This window comes from Aotus nancymaae, unplaced genomic scaffold, assembly GCF_030222135.1.
Source record: "Aotus nancymaae isolate 86718 unplaced genomic scaffold, 86718_ANA_hifiasm-v0.15.2.pri h1tg000033l, whole genome shotgun sequence".
Lineage (NCBI taxonomy): Eukaryota > Metazoa > Chordata > Mammalia > Primates > Aotidae > Aotus > Aotus nancymaae.
The window spans coordinates 40,432,436-40,456,040 of record NW_026988447.1 but is presented as its reverse complement, the minus strand read 5'-3'; positions in this window follow the sequence as shown (position 1 = coordinate 40,456,040).

Below are 23,605 nucleotides of genomic sequence, written 5' to 3'. Positions count from 1 at the left end.
TTTCCTCTTCAGCCACTAAGACTGTGGTTCCCTTATTTGCCAATAGAGAGAGGGAGTGTAGTTTAGTGATTAATGTTGCCAAGACCTAATTAGCTAAGATTAGTGTTAGCATTGCCTCTGTCCACAAATATAATTGATGTAAAACATACTAATACTTACTGATTATATTAATATCTAATCAAAACATAATTATGTTAAAAGCAGGGAAGTATAGATTTCATCTGTTTCCTAAATCCTAGTTTTTATTAAGATATAGCTTTATTTGGACATTTCCGCCATCAGAAGCTTTTCCCAGTTTCACCCTCTGTGTATAATAAAACGAAACAAAACAAATCACTCTGGAGGCTATCTAGTTAGTTTCCTTAGCTTTGCCAAATTAAAAAAAAAAAAAAAATGGAGAGGAGGTCACCAGGACAGACAAATCAATCTAGACATCAAATACTTTTCTTTCTTTCTAAACTGTGTTTTAAGCAATATCAAAATCTTATAGCACTAAGAATTTGCAACTTGATGGGACAGAAGAATGAGTCATAAGCTGTTGATGGAAGATGAAAGTTTTACAAATATTTTATGGTTTAATGTGACTACTTCTGTTTACATGATTAAAGTAGATGCCATTCTAATATCAGGTCTAATTCTCAGTTTCGTGCTTATGTAAATATTTGTTCGTGATCATGAAGAAGTATTGACAATAAGATTACTTTGACTTTTTCTGTAAAACTGAAAATAAAGAAACAAGCTAAAGCTAAATCAACAAAAATGCTTAAATAATCCTTAGTACATCTATACTACAGAATACCATGCAGAGGTTAAAGCAAATGATGGAGGCCAAAAAGTGCTAATTTTGAAAATGTTTCAGTGTACATTTATTGTAATAAAAAAGGAACTGTGAAGTATTAATTACATGCTGTATTCTAAATTATGCCAAATATGTACATAAAGTTTGCATTTCTATATGTATATCTGTTCTTGTAAATGCATAAAAATGTATTTGGAATTATGTACTTTACTCTGTTTTTAGTGGTTACCTTTAGAATGTTTTATTTTGTGTACTTTTGTACTTTTGATACTATACTAATTTTTTGATATTGTATTTGATATGGTTTGGCTGTATCCTCACTCACATCTCATCTTGAATTGTAGCTCCCATGATAGCACATGTTGTTGGAGGGTCCCGGTGGGAGGTAAGTGAATCATGAGGGCAGATTTTTCCCATGCTGTTCTTACAATGGTGAATAAGTCTCAAAATAACTGATGGTTTTATAAAGGGTAGGGCCCTTACACATGCTCTCTTGTCTGCCTCCATGTAAGACATGATTTTGTTCCTCATTCATCTTCCACCATGACTGTGCAGCCTCTCCAGCCATGTAGAACTCTGAGTAATTAAACCTCTTTCCTTTATAAATTACCCAGCCTCTAGTATGTCTTTATTAGCAGCATGTGAACAGACTAACACAATTTTATTTTGACAATAGTGTATTTGTATATTTCACAGGTTAAAAATGTAATAAAATCCAAATAAAAATTGTGTATATACTACATTGTATTTTGTAAGTATATACTATACATAATGTACATTTACATACATAATATACATATATTTATTTAGCTACATCCTTAACAATACCATATATTAGAAACATCTTAATTATATATAATTAGAAAAACAGTTAATTCTGATAGTGTTTCTTAGCACAGTGAAGTATCAAGTATCCTTTTACAATGGTAGTTATCCAGCTGTCTTCAAAATATTGGTCAAAATAAGAAGGCAAAAGTATAAATATTCTCTTCTAAAAAGAAAATATATTACAGGCAATAGAGATAATGATCAGAAAGTTAGAAAATTATGGTGATCTGGTGAAAAAGTAACAAATTTTTTATGTAAATGAAAGAAAGAAAAATGATTAGCAACTTGAGTGGACACATAAAGCCATATAAGAAAGTAATAGTTTAAAATGAAGCAAAATGTTATCTGATATTATCACTTTAGCAATCAATGAAGTGTAAGAAAGGAGAACAATTTGAACTCAACACTTGAAAATGCTCTTCTTAATGGCAGAATACATGAACTTTTTAACGAATTATTTTACATTACTTTCTTCGACAGTCAACTCTACTTAGGTATATTATGAAAGTTGCTCTTCAATTTCTTAGAATCAAGCCATTGATAAAATTTGGAATTGAGGAAAATATGATATGATTTTACAATGTAAAAGGTATGGCATCACACAAATAACTCAGGAGCTAAGTAGGTATGTGGAGGTAAGAGGCATATATTAAATTACTAATTTCCCATGAAAAAGTCCAAAGACAGTATTTGATGTGAATGGATCCAGAATTTGAGGAATAAACATATTGCTAAAATTTATTCTTACAATTAATAAAAATGATTAATACAAAACTCAGGTTGGAGAAGAAAATTGAGAAAGAAGCAGTGACTGGTAGTTTAAATGAGTCTGTTCCTTTATCCTCCTCAGTGAAACACAACAGGTAATACTAACAGTTGTTTTACTGAGAAATTTTTCTGAATTAAGAACATAAAAGATTTTTTTAAAAAATTAAGTAATACCATGATGAAGGAGAAAAACTAGATTGAAGGGTGTAAAGTAGAAATTATTTAGTATTTTTGGTTAAACTGCTTAATTTTTAATATATGCCAAGTATTCTTTATTTTAAAAAAAACTAAAAGAACAATATACCATTACTGTAACTTAGAATTATACAGTATAATAGAAGTTCATTTCAATTATTCTTGGCACTATAGCAATCAGTGCTCTAGTCAACAATTTGAACCATCCCTTCTGTCTTTGTATAGCAGAGTCATTTTGTTACAAAAGATCATTAAATTTATAAGATGCAACCCAATTATAAAATGAAGTTGAATGTTTTGAAAAACATTGTAGAAGTAAGTTGCTAGAGACAAGTTATGTTAAATAGGTATGGGCAAGGTAGATGTTTGGGATTTTATTAATAAATCACAAACATGTAGAATTATCTGTTCAGTTGCTTCACTATATTGTAAGCAAGTATTCCACTTTTTAAATGATTAAGTCTCTTAAAACAAGGCACCATTGCTGTGATTTACAAAATAAGACCACTAAGATGTTAATTTTTAAAAGTCAGTTCGAACAGGGGAAAAATATTATATGTGCACATATATGTAAGCATACACCTACAAGTACACATAGTTGACTATATTTCCAAAATAGCTCAATTTATTCTTCAAAAGATTCCTTTATTTGAAAGTTCTTCCTTATACTTAGCCAAAATCTACTATCTTGTATTTGCTAACTATAGTTTTCTGTGATACAGTTTGTGTCCAAACTATTCTCTTTACCATCTGGGTTCCCCATTCTTGAACATGTTCATGTGTTTCTCTTCCTCTTAACATGTGACACCCAGAAAAGAATTCAATATTCAAATGTGCTCTGAGAAACAAAGAGTGGGGCAAGACTACCACCTTTCCCATTCATGTTTATTGTAATCGAAAATCTGTATGTCTTTACCAAATCAACGTCTACTAATATATGCATAAATTCCTCCTTTCAGCCTGAAGTTTCTTTGATAGTGCTTGTAAAAATATTTGCTACTAACAGATTCTGTAAGTTCTTGTTTGTCTTTAAACTATTTTATATTACCTTAATATTTAACTAATAATCTTCATTTTTACAGAAGCTTTAAGTTCACAGTGAAATTTATCAGAAAGCACAGAAAACTCCCATATACTCTCTGTCCTCACAACATGCAATCTCCACTATTGATATCTCTCACCACAGTGGAACATTTGTTACCATCAATGAACTTACAATGGCACCCAAAGTCTATAGTTTACATTAGGGTTTATTCTTGCTTCTTCAGTTTTGAAGATATTCTCACTGAATATAGAATTCAAAGGTGACAGGGTTTTTGTTTTTTTAGTTTGGTTTTGTTTGTTTTTTGTAAATCCTTTATGTAGTTTCATTGTCTTCTTTAATTCTTTCTGACTAAAAGTGCAAAACAATTTTATCTTTGCTCAACTATATGTAATGTGACTAGAATAATGTCCTACTAAAGAAAAAATATCATTTGATGACATTGGTCAAAGCATGATAAGGAAGACTTAGCTCAGGACCATCACAATAGGTATAGGGAGCCCAGCAATGAGATTTTGTAATAAAGGAGAAAGATTGGGTTTAATTCTGAACACGGCACAGGCAAGTGACAATTTATAGCCAAGAAGTGGTCTAGGGGTTAGTGGATGGAAAATTACTAAAATAAAACATTAAGAGTAATGGGGGATTCTGGCTAAATGACTTAGCAGGAGTCTTGCAGAGGACAGGACAGGGTAATCAGACATAACCTGGGGGATGGTGAAGGATGAGGAATTCAATCAGATATCAGGATGATAAGTTATCAAGGTTGGAAGGGTCTTACTAAATCTGCTAAGGGTCTATACTTAGCAGAATTCCTTGCTAAAATTGGATTCTGCAAAGTAGCTAAATGGGCCTAGGAGAAAGTTCAGGAGCCTAACTAAAGTTTTGGTCAAGCAAAGAACCTTTCTTTCCCATAAATGATGTTTCTTTCTTTGACTCCATTAAAACTTTTTTCCTCACTGCCACAGAGTTTTTTCAGTATGAATATAATGTACTTAATATTCAAATTTTCAAATTGATGAATCTCTGTGTGTGTGTGTGTGCATGAACACTTGTGTGCCTGTGTGCATGCATGCGTGCGTGTGTGTGTGTTTATCCCTCTTGGGAGTTGTTTAGTTTCTTGGAATCTGTGGATTTATAGTTTCATAGGTAAAAATTCTTATTTTTCAGGTCTCTGTTCAACATAAAAAGGTTATTCATTTCTTAAGTCAGCTGAGAAAAGTACCCTCGTTCTTTGTATAACAAAGAAATGACCTAAAGCACATTGATTGGTAACGGAGGACATTCACAAATGACTTCCCTAGGGAATTGAAACACTTGAACTGAAACTGGAACTATAAGCTGTTATCTAGGCAATGGGGAAATGCATTGATGGCAAAAGGGCAACATACCCAAAGTTTATGTCATAGGTTGAACTATAGCTTACTTGAAAAATCAAATAAACATGTTCTTAGAGATAGGAATCAAGGGAAGGTAGTATAAGATGATGCTAAGGAAGTGGGTAGAAGCCAGGCCGTGCAAGGTCTTGAAGGCCATTGCTATGGTTTGAATATAATATGTCCCTCCGAAACTCATACTATGTATGATAAAAAGCAGTAAAATATGCATAACCAGGAGGAAAACCAGTCAAAAGAAGCATACCTGAAAGTGACAGTGATAAGGAAATTAGTTTTAAGAAGATGCAAAACAGATATTTGAAACATGTGTATCAATTCAAGTAAAATATAAGCATTAAGAAGATACACTGGAAATATAAAAAAGAATAAAATCTAGTGATAATTTTGACATTTCATCCCATAAAAAACATCAGTAAGGGGGCTCAAAAATTAGAGTATTCCAAAAAAAATTAGCTTGCTAGAAAGCAAAGCAACTGAGACTGTACAAAATGAAACAGAGAGAAATAACATTAAGAAAAAAGAAAAGAACTATCTCAGTAAATCTATTCTTATGAGGAAAAGTTCTAGGAGAAGAGGCAGCAGAAAAGTATATTAAAAGAAATAACCACTAAAACATTTCAAAATTTATGTAACTCATATTAAAATTTGATACCCAATGTAGCAGTGTTGGGAGGTGGGGCTTAGTGGGAGGTGTTTGGGTTATGGGAACAGATTCCACATCAATAGATTAATGCCCTCCCTCAGGGGTGAGTGAGTTCTCTCTCTCATATGGAATAAATTGGTTTATGTGAAAGCAGGTTACAAAAAGAGAGCCTGGTTTCCTTGGTTTCTCTCTCTTCCTTCTTATCTCACCATGTGATCTCTGCACATGACTTTCACCTTTCCACTTCCTGCCATGAGTCGAAGCAGCATGAGGCCCTCACTAAATGCAGCTGCTTAATCTTGAACTTTCCAGCCACAAGATTAATAAGCCAAAATAAATCTCTTTTCTTTGTAAATTACCCAGCCTCAGGTGTTCTGTTACTTACATAAAGCTAACTAAGACAGCCACATTAAATGTATGTTGGCCTTAATCCTGAAAACATTGTGAAGCCATTGACATGCTTTGAGCCAAGAAGTGACAATCAGATTTGAGTTTTGAGAAGCTTGCTCTGTCTACTCTATAGCTCTGTAGAGACTGTGATTGTCAGGTGCAGCCACCAATGAAGCAAAACCATTTAGAAGCTATTGTGGTAAGCAAGATGATGGCAACGAAGGTGGATGGTGCCACAGGAATGGAAAGAAGCAGAAAACCTTGAAAATATTTAAGAGGTAAATTAAGTAGAATTTCCCATCAGTATGGGCTATGAGGGGAAAGAAGATGTACAAGATTTGTGGAACTATATGAATGGTGGTATCGTTCCATGAGAATAAGTAAACTAGGTCAGTATTGGGGTTTCAGTGATAATCCCAAGTTTAATCTTGTGCATTTTGTATTTAGAGAGATTTTTGAAACATGAAAGTGGAAATGACAAAGAAGTAATCGTTTATATATAGTTGGAGTTTCCACTGAAGTCTAGTCAGGGATATATATTTGTCAGTAATGACTTTATATAATAAACTATAAATGTGGGCAAAATTACCTGGATAAAAATAAATAATAAAGTGAAACTTATAAAACCACAATATTAATGGCAAGAGAATTTTGAGCCAATGAAAGAGGAATAAAAGAAGGCCTATAAATGTAGAAATAAAAGCTGGAGAACATTATGCCCTGAAACCCAGTGAGAAAAAAAAAAAAAAAAGTCAAGTATAGAGTAATCCCTATTAGAAAAGTTTGCTGACAATCAAGTAATGTGAGTGACAATTGAAAACACCATTACATTTAGAAATGTGGAAGTCACTATGACCCTACTTCTTTTTTAATAAACCAATCTTAAACTGTTCAATGCTGTACTTTTTCACTGAAAAAGTAGAATAAAATCTTGAGTCTGAAAGTAACTTATCTCTAAGTTACATCTAATAAAGATACCATAGTCTTGAAAATGAAATAAAGGTGATATAAAACACAGGACTATTATTAGAAACAGATACTGGTGGCAAATATGTGTCAATATTTATAGTCTTGAAATTTGGGCTATTAAATGTATACTTCAAATAAGTAATTTTAGTACTTTCAGTATGTTGTTAATGTATTTTCTATCTTTGAATAAAACAGCTTAAAATAATGAATAGGTTATGTTTCCTATTCTTGGAGTTACTTTAAAAGCAAAATATTTGTCACTTTGATATTTGTATCAGGACATGTAGCGAAACTCAGTGGATTAGATTCTGAAGTAGGTAGGTCCCCTTGTGAAAAGGTGACTTTTGAGACTTAAGGTAAGATACAGAAGGGAGGGGGGAATAAAATCTGGTCTCTAATTCTGTCCTCTTCTGTAAAATTTATCTCTAAAGAAAACCATATAGTGTAATCACTGGAATTCTAGATAAATGTAAGAGCTCTGAGAGTTGTTTGATTTTGTTGTATTTTGGTTTGTTTGCCATTTTGTTTTATTTGGATTTAAGTCAGGACCTACATTTAGTATGTAATGTATCCTGCAGCCTCCCCACTCCTCTGAAACTATCACTATGTCAGGACATGAAAGGTATTCTCATATGTTATTAAACAAATCTAATCCTAAAGAAAAAAAACTACTCTAAGATTTTGAAATTTATCTAAACCTAAACAATTTAAGAGTTTTTTTGATAAGAAGTTATTTTTTATGATTTTTCTAACTTACAAATTATGTGTTATAATTTATAATAACATGGCCTGAGATTAATAATGAATATGAGATTGTTTCTTACTTAAACTTATTTTCTTTATCATAGTTACTTATAACATGGAAAATGTAGTAAAGATAGCTAATATTAATTATTTGGGAATTATTCAAAATGTGCTCACCTTTAACTGTTATGGATAGTTATTGTTAAGTAGCAAGGAAGGAGATTATTTTTAAATAAGCATATGTTTTGGGAGGTGAGTTAGCACAATGGCATAACCATTACATAAACAAGATGTTCATTCTTTTTTAGGTCACACTATTAGTTCTTAAAACCTGGAAGTTCAAGAAACTTTTCTGGTGGGTGTGGAGGTAGTTTGAAATTAGAATCTAAAAGTTTATTTCTGTTAAAAGACCATTTTCGTTATTCTGCTTCACCATTAATAGGGTCTTTAGTTTGCGTTATTTAAAAATATTTTCTATAAAAGAGATTCACTTTTAGAAGTCATTGATACCACATATTATTAATTTGTTTTAGTTTCTCACCAAAATGTATCTCTTTTAAAAACTGGATTTGTTTATATAGAGAAAATATTCTACATATTACAAGAAACAGTAACATGTAAAAAAATGTTTCATAAGGAAATGTTTTAATTTGATACCAAGCAAAACGTTGGCAACACAATTAAAATGATGAGCCAGGAGTAAACCGCAAATTATACAGTTTAAATTTCTCTTGCTGAATAAACCAGGATCTGCTTTGAGAATATTTCTGTCTAACTTGTGTCTCTGTATTGATATCTAAAACTTTATTTTGCTTAATTACATATTTTTCTATTGATATGAATTTCATTACACTGATCTGTTCTTCTTCATGTCTAATCTGCTGTTAATCCCCAGTGAATTTTCCATAGCATGCATTAAGTATATCAGCTCCATAATTTTCAGTTTTACATCTTCTGTTTCATTTCTCATTGTGTTCATGTTTTCCTTTAAATGCCTCAGCATGCTTGCAACATTTACAATAGACGTTTAAAAGTCCTTGTTGCTGGAGAAAGGGAACTGTTTATATTAGACAGGATGAATTACCGTGTGGCCACCACAGTTAGTAAAAATGTACCATGCATTTAAAAATTGCTGAGAGTAAGATTTTAAGTATTCTTATCACACACACACAAAAGAAAGTATGTGAGTTATTGGATATGTTATATAACTTGATATAATCATTCCATGATGTATATATCATATTTGATGTATACATCAAAACATCATGTTGTATCCTATAAATATATATGATAAAAAGTAATAATACTTCACAAGTCAAAAAACAGGCTTTGCTACTAGCATCATCTCTGTTACTTCTGGGTCTATTTGTATTACCTTATTTTTCTTGTTACATGTCATATTTGCTGCTTTGTCCCCTGATTTAGTGTTAAGCATTATAATGGCTATGCTGTTGCTTATTTAATTTTGTTTTCTTCTGTAAGACACTTTGTAAGTTGGGCTTGGCAAGAAGCTAACTTACTTGTGGATCATTTTAAACATTTAATAGCCTGTTTATAAACTCGGCTTTGATGGGTCTAACATAGCCTTTATCTTAGCCTAGTTTAAGCTTAACACAAGGCATGGCCTTTCTGGATGCCTGGAGTATTCTTCATGGTTTCTCTATTCAGACTGAATGAAATTTGAATGATTTAGTCTGAGAACCTGGGTAACTTATTATCCTCTAACTTCATGGTATTTTTTTATATTGGCTTGGCTTCATGAATTTTAATTCTTTTGCATGTGCAAATTAATAGTCAACCAAATACTCAAGGGCATCTCATGTATTTTTCTGGAGATAGTCTTACCAACACCTATCTCTTTGCACTCTATTCTGCAAATTCTAGCTGAGTCCACTTTGTAAAATACATGTGTTTCTCAAATAAATAAGTCACTAGGCTGTGCTTCTGTTTCTTTTGCCCATACGACAGGTCAGAAAACTGCTTCCAAGTGGTAACCTGTGTAAATTATAGAGGACACTTCTTTGTTTCCCTTTTCTTAGGAAACTAGTCTTATATCTCTTATTGTCTCAATCTCTGAAAGTAGTATTGTTGCAGAAAGAACAATACTGCCATTACTGTAACTTAGAATTATACAGTATAATAGAAGTTCATTTCAATTATTCTTGGCACTATAGCAATCAGTGCTCTAGTCAACAATTTGAACCATCCCTTCTGAATCTTTGTATAGCAGAATCATTTTGTTATAAAAGATCATTAAATTTACAATATGCAACCCAATTATAAAATGAAGTTGAATGTTTTGAAAAACATCAATAAAAGTAAGCTGAAAGAAAATGATGTCAGATGGAAAATAAATTTGGAGAAAGCAATAGTGTCAAGGGTGGTGAATGTGTTAAAAAATCAGCTTTTTTTTTAGTTAAAAGTTAAAAATATAATAAGACTTTCCTTTATGACTATGAATGAATATCTGGTTTATATCTGACTTTTGGATTGTCAACTGTAAGAAAATTGGTTAATAGTATAGTCAAAGCATCTCTTATTTGAATTCAGATTAGTTAGATTCATTGACCTACAAATTCAGTTTCAGCTCTGATTCTATCTACTCAAGTCATTTTTGAAGAGTAAACTTTAATTCTAGAGGATACTATTTTGGTAAAGGAGAGAATACTTGATGATTAAATTTAAACATTCAATTCACCTTTTTTAGATTCACCATATGCTATGTCTCCTTTTAATATATCTGTTTTTTTTTTAGAAGCAAAAAAGTCTTTAATAAAATTCTAGCAAACTAAAGCTAGCAATACATATAGATTATAATACGTCATGGCCATGTGGTGTTTATTCCAGGAATAAAAGGTTGATTTGGTAATACAATCAATGTAATGATTCATAATGAGTCAATAAAAGAGAAAGTCATATATTAATAGATAATGTAAAAGCATTCAATGAAACTTAATATGCATTTATGAATGAAAACTTCCAGCCAACTAGGAATAAAAGTAACATTCTTAACATAACAGAATGCAGCTAAAAAAAGTCTATAGTTAACATTCTATATAATAGTAAAAGAGTTACTGCCTTTGATAAGATTAAAATTGTCCTTACTCACAAATGGCATTTTTTTAATCTTTCAACCTAGAAAAGGACTTAAAACCACTTAAATTTTTTTTTTCATTTCACAGATTAGTAAAATAGAAAGGTGCTCTCTCTGTGTTAATATTTTGACCAATGACTTTTCAAAATTTAAATCAGATTTTCCAATGCACATGTTGTGTATTTTATAATAGTGATAAAAAAAATATAAACTTAACCTAATTATAAGAAATATACAAGGCATATGAAGTACTAGGATATATTGTAGACCAATATTTACTAAATTACTGCAATTGGAACATTTACTGTGAAAGGCACTCTGAAAAAAAAAGCTATTTGCTATTAAACATATTTGAAAAATTCTCTTTTATTTTATTATTATTATGTTTTAGAGGACCAATTCCTTGAAAGACACAATCTGCCAAAGCTAATACAAGAAAAAATAGACAATCACAGTAGTACTATATTATTAAAGAAATTGAATTAATAATCTCATGAAAAAGAAAAGTACTGCCTAAATTAATTCACTGGTGAATGCTATCAAACATCTAAGAAAAAAATTATGCAATTTCTCTACAACTTATCCTAGAAGACAGAAACAGAGGGAATAATCATTCTATGTGAGCAGCATTACACCAATGCCAGACAAAGACATTAAAAGAAAATAAAACAACAAACCAATATCTTTTATGTACCTGATGCAAAAATTCTCAATAAAATATTAGCAATAGAACTTAAAAATATGTAAAAATAATTATACATCACTATCAAGTGAGATTTATTCCATCATGCAAAACCAATTTTCAAAGTTTGAAAATCAATTAATGTAATTCATCACATCAACAGGCTAAAAAAATCCAAATGATCATATCAATAGATAGAGGAAAAGATTTGATAAAGTCTATCAGCCATGGGCTTACATGATAAAGCCCATCAACCATGGGTTTACATGATAAAAACACATGGAATGGAGGAAGAGGAAAGCTTCCTGATTTTTATAAAGAGCATCTACAAATCCCTGTAATTAACATCATGTGTAATGATGAGAACCTAGGAATTCTTCTAAGATGAGGAGCAAGGCAAGGATGTTGGCTTTCATCACTCTTTTCCAACATTGTACTGGAAGTCCTAGCTAATGCAGTAAGATAAGAAATGAAAAAAATGATTGGTCAGGAAGAAATAAAACTGTCTATATTCATAAATGGCATATTATCTATATAAACAATGTAAAAGAATTGACAAATAAGAATCCTAGCACTATAAGCTTGTTATAAGTGATATAGCAAGGTTACAGAGTACGAGGTTAATATAGAGAAGTCAATTGTTTTCCTCTATTTCAGCAGTTGCTAAATGGGATTTGAGAATAAAAATATAATTTATACTAATGCCTTCTCTAAATAAAATGCTATCGTTAGGTAAAACACTATTAAAATATATACATGAGCTATGTGAGGAAAACTGTGAAACTGGTGAATAAAATCAAAGGAGAACTAAATAAATGGCTAGATAGTTCATGATCATGGATAAGAAGACTCAATAGTGTATTATGTCAGTTCTTCCCAACTTGACTCACAGAACTGGTGCAATTCCAGTCAGATCTCAGCAAGTTCTTTTGTAGATGCTGACAAACTGATTCTACAGTTTATATGAAGAGGCAAAAGACCCAGAATAGCCAACCTACTATATTGAAGAAGAGCAAAGGAAGAGAACTGATAGAACCCAAAATCAACACTAACTATAAGGAGACAGTAATGAAGGCAGTATGGTATTAATGATATGATAGGCAAATAAACCAATGGAACAGAACAGGGAGTTCAGAAATAGGCCTGCATAAATATAATCAATTGACTTTTGATAGAGGAACAAAGGTAATACAGTTGAACAAAGACAGTCTTTTCAATTAAGGGTACTGAAATATCTGAACATGTGCACGCAAAATAAATAACTGTGGACATAGACCTTGTACCATAATAAAAATAAACTCAAAAGAGGTTATAGGACTTCATGCAGAATTCAAAGATACAAAAGTCCTAAATAGTAACCTTCCTATGTTAACACATAGATAGACATCATATGGAAGAAAATACAGGGATCTCGAATATGGCAATGATTTTCATACATGATAGCAAAGGCATGTTCCGTGAAAGAAATATTGGTAGGTTGTGCTTCATTAAAATTATAAACTTGTGTTCTGTGAAAGAGGCTGTCGAGAGAATATGACAAACCATGCCATTGGAAGAAAATATTTGCAAAACACACATTTAATAAAGAACAGTATCTAGCATGTACATTAAACTCTTACGGCTCAACAATAAAAAAAACAACTAACTTAAAAAATGGGCAATAGATCTGAACAGACACCTCAACAAAGAATATATAAAGATGGCAAATAAACTTAAAAAGTGCTCAACATCATATGTCATTAGGAAACTGAAAATTAAAATAATGAGGTACCACCACATACATTTTAGAATGCCCAAAATCTGGAACACTGATGATACCGAATTCTGGTGAGGATGTGCAACACGAGAACTCTCATTCATTGCTGGTGGGAATGCAAAATGTTACAGCCACTTTGGAATACAAATGGATAGTTACAAAACTAAAAAGAACACTTCCTATGATCCAGTTATTGCACTCCTTGAAATTTATGCAGAGGAGTTGAAACTTACACTCCTTGGTATTTACACAAAGGAGTTGAAACTTAACATCCACGGATAAAGAAACTGCACAGCTATGTTTATAGCAACTATATTTATAATTTATAATTTAGCAATTTATAATTGCTAAAATTTGGAAGCAACCAAGGGGTCCTTTAACAGGTGAATAAATATACTATGCTACATTCAGGTAATGGATTATTATTCAGTGCTAAAAACCATTAAAATACATGGAAGAATCTTAAATGAATGTTGTTCAGTGAAAGAATGCAATCTGACAAAGCTATTTGACCATATGATTTGGACGTATGACATTCTGAAAAAGGCAAAACTATTCAGACCATAAAAAGATTGGCGATTGCCAGTAATGTGGGTTGGGGAAGAATTAAAGTGAAGGACAGCTATTTTAAGCAGGGAAAACTAATCTGTATGATACCATGATAATGGATACATGATATTATACATTTATCAAACCCATAGAATATACCAAGAGTGAACACTAATGTAAACTATGGACTTTGACTGATACTGATGCACCAGTGTAGTTTCGTTTATTGTAATTAATGTAGCACTCTGGTGTGGTACATTGATAATTGAGAAGCCTGTAGGAATGTGGGTTGTGGAATACATGAGAACTCTCTGTTCTTTCTGTTTAATTTTGCTATGAACATATAATTTATCTAAAAATGAAGTATATTTAAAATTGAGATTATATAATAAAAATACATTTATATTATACATATTTGTAATACAGTTCCTACAGTTAAAGCCCACCAACAAATACCTTGTTTAGCTCATCACTTCCTACATGTATGTTACTGCTGGATTCATTTTTTATATAATATCTATTTATATACCCTGAGCCTAGGGTTCCAAACAATATTTTTTTGGACCACTAGATTTGAATATAATAGTCATAAAGCTTATGGAATCCTAATGTATATTTTATTCTATGTGTGTGTGTGTCTGTGTGTATTTCACGAATTTCACAACTTTTTTTTTTTTAATTGCATTTTAGGTTTTGGGGTACATGTGAAAAACATGCAAGGTTGTTGCATAGGTGCATACGTGGCAGTATGATTTGCTGCCTGCCTCCCCTTCACCTATAGCTGGCATTTCTCCCCATGCTATCCCTCCCCAACTCCCCACCCCCCCGCTGTCCCCCCCTCCCGGGGATGCAAGGCTGGTTCAATATACGCAAGTCTATAAATGTAATTCACTACATAAACAGAACCAAAGACAAAAACCACATGATTATCTCAATTGATGCAGAGAAGGCCTTCGACAAAATTCAACAGCCCTTTATGCTAAAAACTCTCAATAAACTAGGTATCGACGGAACGTACCTCAAAATAATAAAAGCTATTTATGACAAACCAACAGCCAATATCATACTGAATGGGCAAAAACTGGAAGCATTCCCTTTGAAATCGGGCACTAGACAAGGATGCCCTCTCTCACCACTCCTATTCTAGCCAGAGCAATCAGGCAAGAAAAAGAAATAAAGGGTATTCGACTAGGAAAGGAGGAAGTCAAATTGTCTCTATTTGCAGATGACATGATTGTATATCTAGAAGACCCTATCACCTCAGCCCAAAATCTCCTGAAACTGATAAGCAACTTCAGCAAAGTCTCAGGATACAAAATCAATGTGCAAAAATCACAAGCATTCCTATACACCAATAACAGACTTAAAGAGAGCCAAATCAAGAACGAACTGCCATTCACAATTGCTACAAAGAGAATAAAATACCTAGGAATACAACTAACAAGGAACGTAAAGGACCTCTTCAAGGAGAACTACAAATCACTGCTCAACGAAATAAGAGAGGACACAAACAGATGGAGAAACATTCCATGTTCATGGTTAGGAAGAATTAATATCGTGAAAATGGCCATACTGCCCAAAGTAATTTACAGATTCAACGCTATCCCCATCAAGCTACCAATGAATTTCACAACTTTTTAAATTAAAAAGTGATATAAATTACTTTTTAAATTAAAAAGTCATATAAATTACTTTTTAAAGCAGGCATAAAAATAAGTGATTGATGTACATAAAGTAATGGCAATAAATCAAAGGTAGAATGTACTCCAATTTCTTCATTCAGTGTCAGGACAGTTTCACTGTCAAAGAAAGCATCTATAGTTATCTCAAGGAGCTGAGCAGCTTAGAGTTTGATTGTGCTTTTCTCTCCACATACACACACAGACACACACACACACACACACACACACACACACACCCCAATTAACATATTATGTTTAAGGAACATAGCAGTTAATGTCTTTCTCAGACCTTTGTCGGAATCCTATCTATTGTGCTTCCCGATTCCCTGGTGAAACTGCCTGATTTTACAGAAACCTCTTCTTCCTGGTAACTGCGCATTGATATATGCCTACTACTTTTGAGGTGACCTTCTGCCACTCACTTTCAACTTGGTTTGAATCCTGGCACTTAAATTGCTTCTTCTATTCTGTCTTTGTTTCCTGTCTATTTCTTCACACTATATTTGGAAACTTTGTTGATGACCTCAGGCTGTGCACTTGGATTTTATGCCCTGTTTGCTCCTTTCCTGTTGCCACAAAATCATTAGACTTGGAGCACGTCATCTCTCTCTGGACTTACAATATCTGTGCTGTCTAACCTCCTGGGCTTGGGTCTGTGCCTGCCAGACGTTCACTGTCTTCAAGGCCCTTCCAGTTGGACTCCTGATCTTGGCTTTCGCCGTTCTGCCCCAGCTGGCTCTGTGACAGTTTCCAATACTTAGCAGACATGAGTGAAGGCCTCCATTTCCTGTCACAGCATTTTGTAAGTCAAATACAATACTTCTGCAAATTCACTGGGCCTATCTTCAATGCAGTGCCGTGCTATTTGCAAATGACACCTTGTAGGTGAAATCTTCCCTCAACGTCTACTTAAAATGCAAATTTTTCACTCTCATCACACCTTCATCCCCTTTCCCGACCTTATTTATTTATTTTTATTGAGAGCATGTACAACTTTCCATCATACTAGATAACATACTTACCTATTTCACATGGTGTCTGCCTCCTTGCCTAGAATATTAGCTCCATGAGTGCAATGTTTTGTTTCTTTTTCTTCCTTCTATAGCTCATTATTCTGGACGCGTGTCTCATCCATAGTAGACGCTTAATATATCACTTAATATATATGTGCTACATAAAAGCAAAAATGAATGAATATGACTAAACCCTTGCTATGGTAAATTATGGTAATAATCACACAACTAGGAATGAGAACATGATGCTCAGACCTTTTAAACAATGAAACTGGGCCATTGTGGTATTCCCTAAAAACTTAGAGGAAAATTTACACTCTGGGCATCCATGTTTGCTATGATCTCACTGACAGTTTTCCGGCAGAGGAATCACACTTTTTAGCTGGTTGACACATTCTTAAAAATAAAGTGAGAACCTTTGAAAAAATACACAGATCTCAATTAAATAATTGAAAGTTTAAGGCTATCTGGCTTACTCTCTTTTCATTATTTCATGAAAATAAAACTGCATTACCCAGTGATTCCAAACCTTGAATCTCATGAAAACGGCAATTTATTTTTCACTATTTCTTTACTCTCCTGCCTTTTGTAACTAATAATAAGTTTTTTCCTCAGTAAAATCTTTAAAGTTTGGAATCTCTCAGTTAAGAGGAGGGGTTATTCCTCCTTCAATACCTGTTTAGGTTTATTATACTTATTTAGAAAAGATTCATTAAACTATAGTTGAAAATCTCAGAGAGCTCCTAATTCTTTTAAAACACTATATAAGAACTGTAGCATATGTTGCTCAAGCCAGAGACGATACATCAAATAAAATAAAAGACTACATACTTCTTTAGGAAACTATGTTCAGCATGTGATAAGGCAAAATTAAAGTAAATATGTTAATTCCGTTTGAATTTACTTTCCCAGGATGATTTAACATCCACAAGTCAACAAATATGATATACCACATAAAGAGAATTTTTTTAAAAAATCACACGATCATCTCAATAGATGTCGAAAAAGCATTTGACAAAATCCAGCATCTCTTTTATGATTAAAACCCTCAGGAAAATTGGCATAGAAGGAACATACTGTAAGGTAATGCAAGCCATCTTTGACAAAGCCACAGCCAACGTTGTACTGAACAGGGAAAAGTTGAAAGCGTTGCCCCTGATAACTGGAACAAGACAAGGATTACCACTTTCTCCCCTCCTATTCAACATAGTACTGGAAGTTCTAACCAAAGCATTCAGACAAAAGAAAGAATTCAAGGGCACCCAAATTGGTAAAGAGAAAGTCAAACTATCACTGTTTTCTTATGGCATGATCGTATACCTAGAAAACCCTAAGAACTCATCCAAAAATACCTAGAAGTGATAAATGAATTCAGCTGTTTCTGGATACAAAGTTAATGTACACAAATCAGTAGCTCTGCTATACACTCATAGCCACCAAGCTGAGAATCAGATTGAGAACTCAATTCCTTTTACAATAGCTGCAAAAAGTAAAAATAAAAAATTTAGGGATATGCCTAACCAAGGAGGTGAAAGGCCTCTACAAGGAACACTACAAAACAGTGCTGAATGAAATCATAGATGACACAAACATATGGATTTATGCTCATGAGTATGAGTATGGAAGTGTAGAAATTGACCATACTGCCAAAAGCTATCCACAAATTCAATGCAATATTGTGAATATTGTGAAAATGACTATCCTGCCAAAGCAATCCACAAATTCAGTGCAATTCCCATCAATGTACCACCACCATTCTTCACAGAACTAGTAAAAACAATCTTAAAATTCATAAGAACTGAAAATGAGTTCACATAGTCAAAGCAAAACTAAGCAAAAAGAACAAATCTGAAGGCATCGCATTATCCAACTTCAAACTATAAGGCTGTGGTCACCAAAACAGCATTGTACTAGTATAAAAGTAGGCACATAGGCCAATGGAAAATGACAGAGAACCCAAAAATAAAGCCAAATACTTACAGCCAACTGACTTTCAACAAAGCAAACAATAACATAAGGTGGGGAAAGGACACCCTATTCAGCCAATGGTGCTGGGATAATTGGCAAGCCACATGTAGAAGAATAAAACTAAATCCTCATCTCTCACTTATACAAAAATTAACTTAAGATGGATCAAAGACTTAAATCTAAAATCTGAAACCATAAAGTTTCTAGAAGATAACATTGGGAAAACCCTTCTACACATTGATGTAGGCAAAGACTTCATGACCAAGGCCAAAAGCAAGTGTAACAAAAACAAAGATAAACAAACTAAACATTTCTGCACAGCAAAAGAAATAATCAAAAGAGTGGGAGAAAATATTCATAATCTATACACCTGACAAAAGACTAATATCCAGAATCTACAAAGAACTCAAACAAATCAACAAGAAAGAAACAATTTTATCAAAAAGTTGGTTAAGGACGTGAAAAGGCAATTCTCAAAAGAATATACACAAATGGCCAAAAAGCATATGACAAAATGTTCAGCATCACTAATTACCAGCGAAATGCACATCAAAACCACAATGTGATACCACCTTACTGCTGCAAGAATGGCTATACTCCCAAAATTAAAAAATAATAGATGTTGGCATGGATGTGGTGAAAAAGCAACATTTTTACACTGTTGGTGAGAATGTAAACAACCCACCAACCACTCTGGAAAACAGTGTGGAGATTCCTTACAGAACTAAAAGTAGATATACCATTTGATCCTGCAATCCCACTATTAGGTATCTACCCAGAGGAAAAGAAATCATACTAAAAAGTTACTTGTACACACATGTTTATAGCAGTACAATTCGTAATTGCAAAAATATGGAGCCATCCAAATGCCCATCAATCACGAAAGGATAAAATGTGGTGTATATATATGCATATATACTCACACCATGGCATACTACTCACCCATAAAAAGAAATGAAATAATGCATTCACAGCAAGCTGGATGGAATTGGTGACTATTATCCTAAGTGAAAGTAACTTGAGAATGTAAAAACCAAACATCATATGTTCTTATTCATAAGTGGGAGCTAAGCTGTGAGGATACAAAGGCATAAGAATAATACAATGGACTTTGGGGACTCGGGGAAAGGGTGTGAGGAGGCTGAGGGATAAAAGACTACACATTGACTACGATGTACACTGCTTGGGTGACGGGTGCACCAAAATCTCAGGCGTCACCAGTGAAAAACTTACTCATGTAACCAAACACCATCTGTTCCTCAAAGACTTATAGAAATAAAAAACAAAGTTGAAAATTAATAAAATTAAACAAATACAATTAATTATTTAAATCAAATAAATTAATTTAAAAAACAAAACCTACATTTTCTTAATATTTACATCATCTAATGATGTTTTTGTTTGAAATTAGTTGCAAACATTTCACGTTTTTATATGTACACACTATATATTTTTAAATCACATATATGTATACTTTTTAAAACCATGAAACTGTATTTTAACACCATGCTTAAGGTAGAATTAAGGACTTTTCCACCTTCATAATTACATTGCTGTTTAAGAAGGGAAACTCTCCGTACAGAAAGGTAAAGTTTGGTCTGACTCATTTCCTTCTATTTTCCCAATAGTTAACTTACCACATTTTCTCTTGAGTAAAAAACTGACAATATTTATTGGGGTTTGGAGAAATAGTATGTACACTCAAATTTACTTCTCAACTTAATATTGCCTTACAGTCTCTTCACTCTACCAAAACTTCTGTATCAAAGGTTCACTTTTAGCTACTTCATTATTGGTATACAAAACTCTACTTCTTTCTGTATGTTGATTTTTGTATCTTTCAACTTTACTATATTCATTTATCAGTTCTAAGAGTTTTTTGGTGGAGTCTAGGATTTCCTATACGTAAGATCGTGTTATCTACAAAGAGGAACAGTCTGGCTTCCTCTTTTTCAATTTGGATGCCCTTTATTTCTCTCTCTGGGCTAATTGCACTGGCTAGGACTTCTAATAGTATATCGAATAACAGCAGTGAAAATGAGCGTCTTTGTCTTGTTCCAGTTCTTAGGGGAAAATCTTTCAACTTTTCACCATTCAGTATAAAGTTTTTTCTGGGTTTGTCATATATAACCTTTATTTTGTTGACATAGTCCTTCGATACCTAATTTGTTGCATTTTTTAATCATGAAAGGATGTTAGATTTTATCAAATGCTGTTTTGTTGTGTCTATTGAAATGATCATATGAGTTTTTTCTTTCATTCTGTTTAAGTACTATACCACACTAACTGATTTGCATGTGTTGAATCATTCTTTGTTTGTTGGGATAAATTCCACTTGATCTTGGTGTATAATCTTTTTGATGTACCTTTGGATTTGGTTTGCTAGTATTTTGTCAAGTATTTTTACATCTCTGTTAATCACAGATATTGTCTTATCGTTTTCTTTTTGTTTTACCCTTGTCTGATCTTGGTATCAAGGTAATGCTGGCCTTATAGAATGAGTTTGGAAGAATGTCTTCCTCTTCAGTGTTTTGGAATAGTTTGAGAAAAATTGATGGTAGCTTTTTACAGGTTTGATAGAATTTGACAGTGAAGCCGTACAGTCCTGGGGCTTTTTTCCTTGGGAGACTTTTTATTTCTGATTCAATCTTGTTACTTACTAATTGAATCTCTAGGTTTTCTTCTTGGTTCAATCTTGGTTATATGTGTCCAGTGTTTATCCATTTCCTCTAGATATCCAATTTGCTGCGTGTAACTATTCATAATAGTATCTGCTAATTCTTTGCATTTCTGTGGGATTAGTCTCCATCAACACATAAATGGATTTAAAATGAGGTAGATATACATAATGGAAACTCTTCTGTTACAAGACAAAATGAAATCCTGTCATTTGTTGTAATAAAGACCAGCCTGAAGGACATTATGTTGAGTAAATTAAGTCAGGCACAGCAAGACGAATACTGTCTATTCTTACTCATATGTGGGAGCTAAAAAGTTGTACTAACAAGTATTCTGCCCTGTATTAGAGGAAGAATACTGGTTACTAGAGGCAAGGAAGAAGAGGGAGGAGGAGAGATATAAAAAGGCTGGTTAGCAGATACAAAATTATAACTAAAGAGAGGCAATAAGTTTAGTTTTCTGTGGTATTGTAGGGTGACCATAATTAACAATAATAATTATTTATTTTTAAAGAGCAAGAGAAAATGATTTTGAATATGTCCAACACAGAGAAATGATAAATGTTTTAGGTGATGAATATGCTAATTACTCTGAATTTGATCATTACACATTGAATGTATCTATTGAAATGTATCTCATAAAAACACATGGACATAGGGAGGGGAGCATCACACACTGGGGACAGTTGTGGGGGGAATAGGGGAGGGATAGCATGGGGTAGGGAGGATGGAGAGGGATAACATTGGGAGAAATGCCAGATATAGGTGATGGGGGATGGAGGCAGCAAACCACACTGCCATGTAGGTACCTATGCAACAATCCTGCATGTTCTGCACATGTACCCCAGAACCTAAAGTGCAATAAGATGTATATATATATATATATATATATATATATGTGTGTGTGTGTGTGTGTGTGTGTGTAAAGGGCAAAAAATACTGAGCATCTATTATATAATAGGCATAATGTTTACAATATTTAGAGGTAGAACAAGGTTTTTTTAGTAAAAGACTTAGCAATAAGCAATAAATGTGTATTACTCTAAAAAAAGTGTAATTATTATATGTCAATTAGAAATAAAATTTTAAAAAGTTATTTATTTGCTAAATTCAGTGGCTAAATGAATCCTTTGCAGTGTCCACCTGGCTCACTATTTCGTTCTGTAACAGTCTATTAAGAACAGTGGTTTGCAAACTTTAGCCTGCATGAGAAACTCCTGCGCAACTTCAAATTTGCAGAAACGATGTCATATCCTCAGAGATTCTGATTGTGTGGGCCCAAGTGTGCATAGACCTGGAACCAACCCAAATGCCCATCGATGATAGACTGGACAGGGAAAATGTGGCACATATACACCATGGAATATTATGCAGCCATCAAAAATGATGAGTTCGCGTCCTTTGTAGGGACATGGATGAACCTGGAAACCATCATTCTCAGCAAACTGACACAAGAACACAAAATCAAACACCGCATGTTCTCACTCGTAGACGGGTGTTGAACAATAAAAACACATGGACACAGGAAGGGGAGCACTATACATTGGGGTCTGTTGGGGGGGAGTGGGGGAGACAGCAGGGGGTGGGGAGTTGGGGAGAGATAGCATGGGGAGAAATGCCACATATAGGTGAAGGGGAGGAAGGCAGCAAATCACACTGCCATGTATGCACCTATGCAACAATCTTGCATGTTTTTCACATGTACCCCCAAACCTAAAATGCAATTAAAAAAAAATGGAGAGTTCATAGAGAACATGCTTGTCTATATAGAAAATCTGAAAGAATCCACAGAAACCTCTGTAACGAACAAGCAATTATAACAGGGTTGTAAATACCAGATTAATATACAGAAGTTAATTATTTTTCTATATACTAGCAATGTACATGTGGAATTTGAAGCAAAAAGCACAATACCATTTATGTTAGCATTCCCACAACTGAAATACTCAGATATAAATAAAACAAAATATGTACAGAATCTATATGAAAAAACTATAAAACTGATGAAAAGAACAAAATAATTAAGAAATATTCCATTATTCATGGAGAAGAAGACTCCATATTTTTAAGACATCAGTTTTTACCAACTTGATCTGTAGGTTCAGTGCTATCCCGATCAAAACTCCAGCAAGTTATTTTGTGGATATTGACAAACTGATTTTAAAATTTACATGAAGAGTGGAAACCAGAATGGTCAATACAGATTGAGAGAAAACCATCAGAGGGATGATACTATCCTACCTCAAAACTTACTAATAAAGACAGGAATTAAGACAATGTGGTATTGGCAAAAGAATAGACAAATATACCAAGGCCACAAAATAGAGAATTCACAAACAGACCCACATAAGTATGATAAACTGATCTTTGATAGAGGAATAAAGAAAATACGATGGAACAAAAATTGT